The following is a 13,490-nucleotide window of genomic DNA, read 5'->3' as shown; positions in this document are numbered from 1 at the left end:
GAGTGCTATCATATAGTCTATAAGAACGTTTTAGGAATTTATTGATTTATGTAGGAAGCTTACTTCCATGCATGGCACGGACTCATAAAAATCCTGAGATCATTGTATAGTTTATTATTATTTATTCATTGATTTGAATATGTCATGTTAAATACACAGACCAAACAGGTTTTAAGTTGTAGAATTCTGAATTGACTTGAAGTCCATATATCAGTATTAAATACAAATTTATAATTTATAAAGCTCACAACTGTGAATGCTATTAGACCTTGTGATAATGTTAAACTATTAAAGAATTCATATATATTGGAATTATAAATATAAGAATATTTTATATATATTATTTTATGATAATATATTTTGTGTTTTATGTCAGCATACAAAATCATAGAAGTTTATTTTATCCTAATTCATCTCGTGATATACAGTTTGGGTTGTCTCAGTATCAAGAAAAAATATTCTGCAGCATATAAAATTAGTGAATCAATTAATATTGATCTTATTAAGAGCATTCAGTACTTATCATCCTTTGATGATAGTCATACTAGTCCGCCAGAAAAAACATATTGATAATAATTATATTAATAAGGTTCCAGTTATATCATATAAAGATCGAGAGAGCTTCCAGAACTGGCGTTGTAAGTTCTAAGGAATTTCAGAAGGGTAAATTGGTGAATACCTGTATTCATGACAAGCGTTTTAAGGATCAACTAGAAAAAACCATAGTTGGTCTTCATTATTCTCTATTGTTGTATACATGGTTACTGATAATCAATCATCAACTATCTTTTTGATTTCCTTATTGGTATTCCTCAAGAACTTCACGGAAGCAGCGGTAAGAATTATTAATCACCATTCATTGAACCCTGTGGTGATTAATTATATTCGGAAAATTCATGCAACTACCACTGAGCTAGAGCTGCGGTTTGATCCCAGCAATTTTGTGAGCCGGACGGCCTTAACTTTTTGCAAATTTATTCGCAAAATAGGGACTTTAGCAACCGCTCTTACAAATATAAAAAATACCACACCACATATGCATGGTTGGCAATCTGTATCTTTACATAATGGCTTCACAACGTGGGACTCTATCATAAGAGATAACCCCCCAGGAAGCACGTCTTTACAATCTGAGAAATAGTTTTTATTTTCAAATTCAATGTTAAAATTTGGAAGAGGAACAGAGAAAGAGAAAGTGGTGAGTGTTGAGCATGTTGCTTATCCATAATAGGTAACTTCGGCATGAATGAATGGAAAATTACTGTATTAATTGATGTTGTATCATGGTACGAGTTCATTTTGTCACGACCATCATCCATAGAATAATGGTATATCATTTGATACCACTGGCAACAAACTCTCACTGGAAAACACTAAAAAAACTGATCGTTTGGTAGGACACACATCAATCAAACTCACATCAAGATAATCTCCAGTTATACTAATGTGAAATGTGGGGGACTTTTATCAACCAACTACGAGTATCTACGAACGAAATCCTTTCTCAGTGACGGAAGTATTTGGACAGATAAAAAACGACTTGGTTTGATTATTATTTGTATCTGAGATTTGGAGATTCGAGAAAGGGTCTGCGGTCGATTCCCTTGAGAGCTCCTCCATATTTCCTCAAATGACGTATCGATGGTCCGACAATGTCTGTATGTTTATATCCATCTATATGTCATACCACAGTTTGTTTCGAGGAAAACTCACACACATTCCAGTTTGTCCGCCTTATCTGTCTTACTGAACCCTCTATCTATTTCTCCTTCTTTATTTCTTATTCCTTTGGGAAAACTCTCCTTCGAAATATGGCAGATCATTACATCTCCAATTTTCATTCACCACTCCCTGACCATTCTTTCAGCAATCATATTTTATTTCGGATGATTTGATCTATCCCATAGAACGATCAATTTCGAAAAAGTCTCTCTGTCTACCTCTCACATTTATCTGTAGCAGCATTTAATTGTATCACATCAACAGATTTTATACTGCAGTTTTCATAGAACTTGAACATTGCTCTATCATAATAACATTGTTTGTATGAACATATTATCATTTCCAGGATTCATCTTGACTGTTGAAAAGAGATAAGCTCAGCTAGTAAAAGCGGATGGTGTTGAGAGGAGTATTAAATACTGATTCATGAGGATTAGTAGACGGATCATAAACTTCAACAATATCATTGATGAATGATTTCCCAAGATATAAATTTCAATACCACTTTGATTTAGACCAAGATATATACAGTTCAACTATCGTTTTTAAGTTTGACATTGATATATTTTCCAATTCCAATAAAACAGTAGCTAGTTAACTTATTTGATCACATAACGAGAAATTTCAGCTATATCTATTTTTTGATCCACACATTTGGCAATCACATGTAAGATCCTCAATATTGAAATAGTAAGTGATAAGTTTAGGATGAATTTCAAGTTCTCAAGGTAATGAATGAGTAATCAGATTAAAACTTTATTAATTGACAGGACGGGAGTGAGTGAAATTTGAATCGATCATATCACACAGTATATCGAGTATTTTAGTTGAAATTATATTATTTTAGTTCATCGAATTATTAGTTCAAATTAAGAGATTTTCTCAGTCGTTAAAATATTATGAGTGATCAATGATATTCATTAATAAGATATTGACGAATAATTAGTAGGTAACAGAAGCAAAACAACAAAAATAAATAAATGTATTGAGTTATTGAAATCCAGTAGTTAGGTATACGTTGTGCCTACGTGAGTCCAAGACAAGATTGAGAGGTAATTTTCTAAGATTCATTTTTGAATTCTATACCTATTCGAGCTCCGAATTGGAAGTGAGCACTTTCATGAAACAACACTCATATTGATCATGATTCTTTTGATCTCTTCTTCTATCAATTTCTGCGATTTCAAGAGTCTTTCATGATTGGGGAGGCTCTTCGAGTTGATCACATGACTCATATTTTCAAACCCCATACTTTTTCCAAAAAAGGGAGAAGCACTTGAGAAAGTATATTATGTGGCCAAATGAGCAATATTCAAGATGTCTTCCGAGATTATTACAGGGAAGATGCTTTTCGATAAGTGGGCACTTAATACGTTATCAAAAGGGCGGCAGTGAAATCGTACTCTTATACATCATCCCGCTTATATCTATTATAGGAAACCGTGAGCAGCGAAGATTTTGGAGATTTTTTCCAAAATAATTCTGAATGTGGTGGTCTTTCTCAGTTATTATTTGTATTGTTGTTGGGTGGACAATAAAAATCAAGTGGTTGGGAGGGGGGACAAATCGTTGAGAAGCTTTAGAAGGAAAGCGTCTTTTTTCTTAGCTCGGTCTTTCTTTTTCTTTTTTATCATCCCGTAAAAGAGGGTGGTGTGTATGGTGACCCTCTACGGTATCTTGGGTATCTTGCGAACAAGTATTCTGTAATGATTTTGATCCACCCTTCACCACAGCATTATACGTCTTATCAAAACAATGCTCCCGACTAAACCACCCCCTCTTCTCTTCGATATTTTTCTCTCACACTCAAACTCTCTCTTTCCTTGTCTCCATTTCTTATTGAAGCTGTCCTAGATACAGCCTCACTCTCAATGAATATTAAAGGGAATCTTGTTTATGTTTTCCTTCCCTCATCTAGCATGTCTTTATTCAACCTTTCCACCCACAGGAAAAGGTGATTTGTAAAAACTTCTTTCTTTTATTCATACCCTCTTCTCCGGGCAAAAACTCGAGACAGTGATTTAGGAAGTGAAATTGCAAACCCCCTCTCATTTACTTAATGTATTCCTCTCATTTCTTCTTGACTGAATGTCTAATTGTATTTTAAATTAGTGATAATTGCTGTTTGCAATGCATTTCAGTCATGTTTTGCATATTTTATTCTATTTTGGAATCAAGGTTAATTGTTTTCAACTGTTTACTCATTAGAACAAATTTAATATGAGATGTTTATATGTTATATTGGAACAAGGGGTGTTTTCTTTTTCGCTTTGATGAAAAAGTCAGTTAATATTTCAAAATCTTTGAGACGTTAATCAACAAAGTAGAACCCAACATTGATATTATTCCCATTAGAATAGCGTACAAAGAATTCATTCACATAAATTATCCCCGATATCAATTTCCTAGAATAAAGTATATCAAATTCAATTCAGACAATAATACTGGGAATTGTGATACTTTTTATGTTTTCATCTTGAATTGAAATTTTCATTAGCCAGTGAATTTATAATACATTCAATGCATGAAAAACTGAATATTGGAATTTGAAAACCCGAATCAGTTCATTTTATTTGAAGCAATATGATCTATGAGTCCCATGAACGTAATTCAAATTATCACAAATTTTATGTGCTATGCTCTAATCTTGTTATTTTTAGAAGAGGCTCACTCGATTAACTGAACTTAATACTCTCACAGTCACGGAAACGTCAAACTGATAACATCTGGAGGAGATTGTGAAGTAAGGTACTTCAAGTTCTTTCAAAGGACAGACCAAGACTGTGAAGTCAAGAAGTCAAGGTATGGATTTAGCCTATCTAATAATATCTACAAGCTTTGTAAAGAATGGATAATATGGATATTGTATTTGGAATGCATCTTACATTTAATATATCATTATTATTCTTTTCAGAAGTTGAACTCAAATGTGGGAAACTTTGATTCATCCATTACATCCAGAATGTTTTTTTTATGAATTTCAATAAAAAATTATGTGCGATGGCCGGGAATCGAACCCGGATCAACTGCTTGGAAGGCAACTATGCTCACCATTACACCACCATCGCTTCATGTTAGTGAAAAATCAAAGACAAATCTTATTTAGTGGAGCTGATCTCAGTCACGACTCTTCTATCACGCGATTATTGGGTCCTAGCAAATAGCCTTGCGAAATTCACACAATTCTACCTTTATGCCTTCTGCCTACTGATACTTTGTAATATTTTACAGATGGTAGTGAAGTAAAAAAAAAATATTTATTTGGATTCAAAAGCTGAATGTGATAGGCATTGACTATATTATGGTGTAGTATGAATGATAAATCAGTAGATACAGTATTCAATGGATTTTAGGCTTGATTATGCGTAAATTTCTATTGATATAGTAGTTGATGCTTGGGTTATCTAAAAGGTGCGTACAGAACGAGGAAGTCGCAGTGGAGATCGAAGCCACTAAACAGCTTTCCAATGGTAAAAACATTTGGAGTCAATGATATACATATGATAGAAATACATATTATGGAAGAACGCTATGGAGCTGAAATCTACGAGACCGTTCTTTTCCTTCCAATGCCTCGCCTGGAAAACAACTATCGTCGTCTTCTTACAGGGGTAGGCATTAATACCTGTTCCGCCTTCAAACATTCTCCCACCTTTTTCTTGGTCTGCCAATACTTCTCCTCCCTTCTGGCTTGTAAGCAATGGCAGCTTTCGGGATTCTTCCGTTTCCCATTCTCTCAACGTGTTCTCTCCACCACTGTTTTCGATTCTCGTCAACTCGTTGAGGTATAGAGATCACATTGAGCTCTCTACGGATATCAATATTATAAAGCCTGTCCTCTCTGGTGCATCCCTTCACTGACCTTAAAAATCTCATTTCGGCCTCCTGTAACCTGCTCCACTCCCTTCTCTTTGGTACCCAGGTTTCAGAGCCATACAGAAGTGTAGGGACGGCCATTACTTTATAAAATTCGAGCCTCGTCTCTTTTCGGGCTTTATTTTTGAGAGTTCTGTTGATAGTTCCGCATATGTACTGGAATCTGTTAATTTTTGCATTCAAGTCATGGTCTTCCTCGGAAAACAACTATAATAATAAAAACTTTATTACAGTATTTATTGATCCAAATTGAAAAAGAATATCTCAGAGGATTCAAAGAGTAACGGTTCTCAGCATGTACGAAAAATGCATTGGAAATCTTCAGGGAATTGCGAATTGGTGGCGGAAGGCCGAGAATCGAGAAATCTGTCATTACATAATTTTATATGAGGTCGAAGACCTGCACTGCTAGACTGTACAACTGCATGAAGAAAAGTAAGTAAAAATTGTCTAAATTCTCCAAATGAGAACCTATCGGAACAACAAATCAGAAAGTGATCATTGATTGAGATCTGTGACGATTGGAAAACTGTGACGATGGAAATGCGATAGTCCCCGACCCTGATTACCAGTACTCCATAACAACAGCCTCGACCCCTTTGGCTGAAGAGCCTCCCGGCATTGATCTTGGGGAGGCGGCTGGCGCCCTTCATCTTGGAGACGAGACTCCCCACCGGATGGACGACGGTGATCACAACATCTCATCACAGTCACCTCACGATCAGTTGGTATCTTCTGTCTTACCTGTCCATAATTATTTAGGACTGACATAGTGTGATGATGCTGGATGCTCGACGCTTTCATTTAATTTATGTGTAAATAAAGTTTGTACTTTACAATTATTTCACTTTTCAAATTAAACATAGTTCCTGATTTTCAGTAGTATATCTATATTTAGATAGTGATTTTTTTTATAATCTTATGTAATGGTTATCAGAATTCGTGAGGGAAACAGATTTTGGATAAAACTTATCGGTTCTCTCTCAATCATTGATTCAATGTATTTATGTGAATGAATGAACGAGTGGATGAATAACTGTTGATTGTTGAATACTTCTTTTTGGATACTACATTGTTAGGTTGGATAAAATCAGTTTCTCTCCAGTCAGACTATGTGGAAGGTATGCCAGGGAGTGGGACTTGATTGAGTCCATCTTGAGTAAAAGATGGAAAATCTGTTAAGTCATCGACAAACAAGTTAATGAAGCTCGCTGCTCAATTTGTGCCACTACTGAACGGGAAATGAAGCCACTCTTGCCGGATACGCAGATAATTGGCAGCTTATAGATGATAAGAGAGCAGACGCAGTTTTCCCAAAAATAATAAGTGTGGAAATAGAAAATCGGCTTCCGGCAACCATTAGCCACGCTACCCCTGGCTTTCAATATAAATACAAAAACCGCAAAGACAGTCTAAATCCCGGAACTCCACCCTTGGCAAGGAAAACAATCCATCAGCGTATTGTGTCAACGCCCATCCGACTTTAACAATTCAATTCCTCGATTCCAAAAGTGCATGCATTCCTCCCCTGCTCAGCCTGATTCGATGATTGATGGTTACTGATAAATCGGTTGCGTTCTCTAATGTACGTCCGAAAACGCGCGTCCTTTAATCGTCATGTGTCAAAGCACGCGTGTCATGTGATCGATACAGACGTCTGTTTTCCGTATTGGGGTGAAACCGAAAGTGCACTTCCATTCAAGAGATTTTTCAAGAAAAGAAGTAATCCTTCAAATCAAAAATGATTATGTTTGGTTTTGAGTAAGCTTTATTAAACGTGGATTTAGATATTAATGTAGGCTAATTCATCCATTTTCTTGTTGATTCAAATGTATATTTATTATACAATGCAATTTCAAATTTCTATACTTATAAAAGGCTAAGCCCCGACAGACTGAAATCACACCACAGCCCAAACTACTGAGCCTAAAAACTTGAAATTTTGCACGATTGTTTATGGTAGCCTGAAAACATCCACTAAGAAAGGATTTTTAGAAATTTGCCCCCCTCAGGGAGCTGGGGCCCCCCAAAAATTCTGTACTTTTTAACCGCTCATTGCACAGCAAAGTCATGAGGAACTTTTTTGTTCAGCTACGAGAAAAAAATAGATCTATGCAGAAAAATTTCGATCAGGAGTACAGAGTGGTCCAGGATAGGGCAATTTTCGAAATTTTTTATGTAAAATCACACTACAGCTCAAACTAATTGTCCTACAGACTTGAAACTTTGCACAAATATTCTTCAAACATGCTAGACGCGCACTAAGAACGGATTTTGAGATATTTTGCCTCTAATGGTTTCAAAGGATGAAATAGAATCCTATTAAGTAAGGTTATGAACATGGTAAGGTGAGTGCCATATGGAAATGAGATAATTTATTTATTGACATGTGATATTCTAACATATGTTGTAATCATTGGAAATAACGAAATAATATGATAGAAATTCAAAAAAGAACATCTGTTCTATTATTGCTTTCTACCTGATTCCACTCAACCTCAATAATATTGTTCTGATAATTGATGAATATGTTTAATAATATTATTATTATTAATATAATAAAAGTATTGTTTTAATAATTAATTATTATCATTAATATAATAATAGTATTGTTTTGGTAATCAATAAATATTTTTATTTTCACAAACTCTGTATAATATTTATAATGGTGAATGTGAAACAGCTGCATCAAAGAGATTATCTCAAAAACATATGTTTAGGAAAACCATAGTTTTGAACTTCGTTTTCTTGATGCAATGTATAAGCCTACACGTGGCATGTAGGTATTATTAATTTTTCAGCTAGAACAGTTTTTTGAGACTGCTAAATAAACGTCTACAACAGTTTTATCAATGCTGTATCGGCAAAATGAAAACGCATGCAGTTAATATGTCTTTAAATAGAGGTGTTGATATCTACATGATGATTATTCTCTACCATTCTTATTTAATTAAAATTTCAAAATTTTTCAAGCCTTAATAGAATGATTGACTCACTGTACAGTTTTTTAATATTTTAATATTAAAATGAGGGGTATTTTGGCAAGGTGAACAAAAAAGTAAGGTCCTATGCACCTTTTTGATATTATTTCTTCAAATGAAAAATGAGATTTGTGGGTTGTCAAAACTCCCCCTGAAAGAGAACTATTCATTTTATCCTATCTTTTAGTAAAATAACAATGATTTCTGCATTGAATAACATCTATCTTGCCAACAAGAATCGAACTCTTTGTGAATTTAGATATGACCTAAACTTTAGATTTATATAATTCTATTAATAATAAATCAATCCCATCAATTTATCAATCGTAACAATGAATTCTTCAAAACATGAATGTAATCAAATAAAAAATTGCCCATACTTCTGTATTCATGTTCGCATGTTTTCCACTTATGATGGATAGCCAAAATATTGTGGAGCGAGCTGCACGGCGAATTGTAATCGAGGGCTCTGATTGGCTAAAAAGTTCAGCGTTCGGAGTGAGGTGAGGCGAGCAGTTAGAACAGTGGCAAGCGGCACGGCGAATGGTTCAGAGTACGGTACGGCGAATGATTAACAGCTGATTTTTAACATATGCTCATGTTCGTTGAAAGGCAAGATGTTCGGAGGAATGCACGGTTTGCTGCGCGGTTCGAGGTTCGGTTCGGCATGTGTGGACGCACCTTGAGTTGTTACAGGACATTTATACAGATCACAGACCAAAGCAACATAATAATCTATCTTCTTCTTCTTTTTCTTCTTCCTTCTTCTTCTTCTCCTTTTTCTTCTTCTCCTTTTTCTTCTTCTCCTTTTTCTTCTTCTTCTTCTTCTTCTTCTTCTTCTTCTCTTCTTTCTTCTTCTTCTTCTTCTTCTTCTTCTTCTTCTTCTTCTTCTTCTTCTTCTTCTTCTTCTTCTTCTTCTCTTCTTCTTCTTCTCTTCTTCTTCTTCTTCTTCTTCTACCTATATCTAAAAGGCTAAGCCCCGACAAACTGAAATCACACCACAGCCCAACCTACTAAGCCTAAAAACTTGAAATTTCGCACAATTGATTATTGTAGCCTCAAAACATCCACTACAAAAGGATTTTCAGAAATCTGTCCCCCCCCTGAGGGAGCTGGGCCCCCAAAAATTTTTACTTTTTAAACGTTCATTGCACAGCAAAGTCATGAGGAACTTTTTCGTTCAGGTATGAAAAAAATCAGATCTATGCAGAAAAATTCCAATCAGGAGCACAGGGGGGTTCAGGAGAGGGCACTTTTCGAAAATGTTGATGTAAAATCACACTACAGCTCAAACAAATTGGCCTACAGACTTAAAACTTTGCACCAATAATCTTCAAACATGCTAGATGCGCACTAAGAACGGATTTTGAGATATTTTGCCTCTAAGGATTTCAAAGGATGAAAAAGGATCCTATTAAGTAAGCTTATGGTAAGGTGAACTCCATATGGAACTGAGATAATTGACACATGATATTCTAACATATGTTGTAATCATTGGAAAGCTTAATAAAACAATTTAATCAATTAGCTGATCGAATTGATTTTGCGTTGATTGAGAGCGCGAGCTTACCACGTTTTTGTTCCATCATTGTATGCTTGGCCAGTTCGGTTTGCGCCTTCTATCAGCTGTATAATGGAGTCTCATACACCGATTTGAACAGAGCACAAAGGGTTTTCTTTGGTTAGGAGTTTGTTGTTAATTCTTTTTTCAAATTCGAATTTTATTGCCATCAAAAATCACATTGAAAACTTTCTTAATAGACAACAAGATTACAGAAACAAAATGTCAAACATATACCTACATTTATATGTAGCACGGCCAGAAAAAGACAAACTTGAGTACTAGCCGTGAGTTTATTAAATATAACTTTATATATATATTTTTTGTTAATATTTTGTGAATAAAAATTACGAGTTGATGAGAGATGGGAGTAATTCCTTATATTTGATCCGAATGGTTATTCATAATACAGTAGTCGGGGTCACTGCAATCAAACATTTTTTATTCTGTATGGTAGCTAATTAATTTCATACGTATTGATTGTCCATAATGTATCCAGTGTCCATAATGAAAGTAATTGAACTACTCAAAATTAATGGCTTACTGGTCCCTCATAGATTTATATTATTCCTGGTGATTGAGCCTGTCCTTTCCAGCATTGTCGATTAATAATAAAGCTTAATTTACAACTAGCTTACCCAGCGAACTTCGTACCACCAATGTATCTCATGTTACACTTGACTTTATTTGGTGAATCATGAAATTTATCTGACAATCAACATGTTCATTTACATCTCAATACGGACTTCCTATGTGCTTAGTCATGCAGCATTCATTATTCCGAAAACATATTATTCTTCTCAATCAATTGGTAGTAATATCTATCAGTAAAGTTTTCAATTAAAAAAAAAGGTTATATCAGTGTTTCAAAGAAAAATATTCAATGTTTTCATAGCTGTAGATTGTCGATATATGGTCCAGGGAATAAGCGATGTACGATGAATCACACAGAATTCCATATTCTTTCCATTTTAGGATTAATATAAGCTAAGCTAAATTCAAAAAATTGTAAATTATTCTTTCATTCTTCAGTAATTAATGAATGCAATAAATACACATATACTATACAATATATATATATATATATATATATATATATATATATATATATATATATATATATATATATATATATATTATATATATATATATAATTGGGTGAATAATTTTTTTCAACATTTTCCAGTTTCTCAATGATAGGGGAGTGATAATTATTTGTATAGGTCTTCTAAGGAACCATTATCAACAGCTGGTACCTTCAACTATATTTCAACTCCAAACTACCGTTTCAATACCAGTACACAATAATTTATCACAGGGTGATATGTTTATTACAGCTGGTAACTTTAGGTGCTAAATCATATTATCACAATATGATCTTGAATCATGATCATCTTTTCGTTCTTCAGTAGCCGCTCGGCCGAAAATTTCGAAAACATGTCTGTAAAATGGATTAATATATAATTATTATTAGCCCCCCTATTAAAATTTCTGTTCAGAAACGATCCCCAATATTCACACAACATATTCCCAAAGTTTCATGCCTTTATGTCAAGTAGTTTTCAAGTCTACAGGGAACAAACAAACATACAAACAAACACACAAACAGACATTCATTTTTTATAAATAGATTTCCATTCGGCTCAATCAAAAGCCTCTCTAAATGAAGGTAGAATGATAAGGATTCAGTTCTGTTGTTTTAACATTTTTTCAAATCACTTTCAAAAAGTTCATGTAGTACCTACCATTGTGTTTGAGACACTTCTGGCGCTATCATAGTTTCACCACTATTCTGTTCCACAGTCCTATCTCTGGCAGTCGTTAACTATATCTATAATAATTATAAAAGTAAAGAGCTGGCTTATGCACATACGGGATAGGAAAATTATGTTTGACGCATCATCACGTCTGAACTACTGGACTAATTAACTTGAAATTTTGCTTATAGATTCTTAATTAACCAAGGATGGTTATAAGCCTATTCTCAATTCTTCAAAATTTCATTACGTCAAGTTTTCATTTTGTCAAGTTTCAAAATAGATCCTTGCGAAGCACGGGTTCTTGCTAGTTCAAAATATTATTGTATCTCTGATAATGTGATTCTGTATTTGATGTAGTATTATAGCTTCTTTTTGATACCTTCTGCCTACACTCGAACCAAGCTTTTCCTGGTAACGACAAATTATCAAGAATTTTTTTTATCATAATATCATTATAATGTCATAATATCAAGTACACCCAATATTGTTCGGTATGAGAGTAATATTTTAGGCCTAGGTGAGACAACTTAAGAGAGTTCGTCCGCTTGTGATTCATTTTGAGTTGATTACACTTTGCTGGGTATACATTATTAATTCTAACCTACTAGATTTTAAGCATTTTCACTTTGAGTTAGTTCATAGTTGGTGCAATAAGAATTATTGTTCGAAACAATTATTGTGCCATCCAAAAATTCCTATGAACGGAGCATGTTTCTCCCGTTTATTTATATCAAATTGTTAATTCTGAGTGATGAGAGGAAAATGCAAGCTAAGCTTAATTCTATTCGAATGACAATCTGTAACTTGTTGACAGGTTTCATCAATCAGTGCCCGCCATTGACCCTCAATTGAAATGAAACAGAAACTGGAGTCCTTTTTCCTTATTTCCGGACTGCAATCAAGATTAACCCTGGAAGGCCGGTTAGTTAAGCGACGTTCCTTCTGCCGGTGACTATTTGGGTGACCGTCCGTTCGGCTAATGGTTTGCGTCCCCCACATAAACGAAGACCGACTTTGGTAGAGTATCGGTGGACTTTTCTTTCTGTCTGATAAATGAATTGTCAGCTCCCCTTTCGTTTTTCTTTGCTCGTGTGTGTCGCTCAGAGAAACCTAACAACAACAAAAAGGACTCACCAAATTGATTCTGGTCCAACTGATTGTTCCAACTAAGTTAGCGTATATCGCATTGCTGAGCGACTGAAACAGGAAAAATAAAGTATAAAAATTGAGAAGGAAGCGTGATTAGTTTAGGTAAATATCACACTCATGTTAATTTGATATTTTCTCCATCATGATAGAGGAAAACAAAACAAAACAATGTGCGATTCTATAGTTTATAATATACCAATTTATTCTAAATAATATCCTTCATAGAAATATAAATTAGAGAATATAAATGTTGATCTTCAAGGTAATTAGCAAACCAGTAATGCATCTACATAAATAAGATGAAATAAGAACAGGTTGCGGATTTATTGATTATAAAAAGATTATCCATGGTTTTTCTAATATATATCCGTGCAAGTGGGAGAGGATTAGTGAAAGTTACAGAGAAGAGGCAGTTAGTGAGAATGATGTCGTATTTAAAGA

General features: G+C 34.4%; 1 non-coding gene across 1 annotated transcript; it reads right to left on the bottom strand.

Annotated features, from left to right (window-relative positions):
• Positions 1 to 4,718: 4,718 nt before the first annotated feature.
• On the bottom strand, positions 4,719 to 4,790 carry Trnag-ucc. Its single transcript has one exon. It is a non-coding gene; the product is annotated as a tRNA-Gly (tRNA).
• Positions 4,791 to 13,490: the final 8,700 nt, after the last annotated feature.

Source organism: Nilaparvata lugens, chromosome 7 (assembly GCF_014356525.2).
Source record: "Nilaparvata lugens isolate BPH chromosome 7, ASM1435652v1, whole genome shotgun sequence".
In the NCBI taxonomy this organism is placed as follows: domain Eukaryota; kingdom Metazoa; phylum Arthropoda; class Insecta; order Hemiptera; family Delphacidae; genus Nilaparvata; species Nilaparvata lugens.
Note: the sequence above shows the minus strand (reverse complement) of the source record. Positions and strands in the feature narration are given on the sequence as shown.